Source organism: Triturus cristatus, chromosome 7 (assembly GCF_964204655.1).
Source record: "Triturus cristatus chromosome 7, aTriCri1.1, whole genome shotgun sequence".
In the NCBI taxonomy this organism is placed as follows: Eukaryota; Metazoa; Chordata; class Amphibia; order Caudata; family Salamandridae; genus Triturus; species Triturus cristatus.
In genome coordinates, this window is record NC_140590.1 from 369,981,679 (window position 1) to 369,982,837 (window position 1,159).

Consider the following 1,159-nt stretch of genomic DNA (forward strand, 5'->3'; position numbering starts at 1 on the left):
AGATTATGAAATAACAGACATGTGTGAGCCAAGCTATCTAATCTTTCTAGGGAGCAGTTATAATCCTGTAACTCACTCCACTTCCCAAGAATTAGAAAACAGTCCCCTATTCCAAAACATAAAAGAAAAAGCAGCATGTTGGAATAGTCCTAACTCGAGCAATGTAAAATCTAACCAGCATGCATGGTTGCTGTACACAGAAAAGTAATAGCTCACCTCATTAATATCAAACAATTAATAGGACTGATGCCCGGATACAGCTTGGAGGATTTAGCGGAAATGGTGCTGAAGAAAAGACAGAAAATAAACCAGCAAAGATTTTCAAAACAATTACCTAGTGTGTTAGATAGAAATAACTCATTAGTTGTCAGTGTAAAATACCTCGTACAAGCAGCTTCAAGAGGCAGACTCGCGCTCCATTCCGTGGGTGTTAAGCTAACAAGCAGCTTAAAATAATTCCCTGTGAAGAATGAAAAACATGAAATAGCTCTTTAACCACTTCGCCGCGGCGCAAATTCCGCCGCGGCGCTGGGGGGTGCGGGGTGAGCGCGGCACCGCCATGCTCGTGACGGAACCACGCCATCATGAGTCACGGAAGAGCTGTGCTCATGAAGGCGTGGTTCCGTCACGACTCTGCCCACTCTTCATTTCGCCCGCACAGGCGGGGAATCAGCGACGCGTGGGCGGAGCGGCCGCAGCATGACGGAACCACTCCATCATGAGCACACGCCGCCCGTGGCTCATGACGGCTTGGTTCCGTCATGCGCACGCAAGGGGTTAAAACGGAGTCTGGCTGCATTTTACTAATTGAGTTAACAGAAACAAAACGGACAGGGACGGACCACTGTCTTAAATGAAAAGAATTTACCTGAATGTGCAAATGAAAGTAACCCACGTCTGCCGAGAGGTAGAGCGTCCCGCTGATAACGTGAAACCGTCCAGATGGAAGGCTGGCTAATTGGGGCATTTAAATAGTCCAATGATTTATAAGCGTGGGTGTTAGCCACACCTCGCTAAGACGTAAGACTGCGTAGGTACACAGAATTAAAGTTCTGTAAAGATTCTTAAAGGTGCAGGCTCTCCCACGTTAACATATGCATAAGGTGCATGCAGAATATCATTCTAATTCTCTCCATCCTTGGGCCAAAATCGGGCTAAA

At 46.6% G+C, this 1,159-nt stretch overlaps 1 long non-coding RNA gene across 1 annotated transcript; it reads right to left on the minus strand.

The window, feature by feature from the left end:
- Positions 1–216: 216 nt before the first annotated feature.
- LOC146809695 (uncharacterized) lies at positions 217–941 on the minus strand. Its single transcript, XR_014965580.1, has 3 exons — positions 869–941; positions 382–460; positions 217–285 (listed from the first exon to the last, which is right to left on the minus strand). It is a non-coding gene; the product is annotated as an uncharacterized LOC146809695 (long non-coding RNA).
- Between the last annotated feature and the right edge of the window lie 218 nt (positions 942–1,159).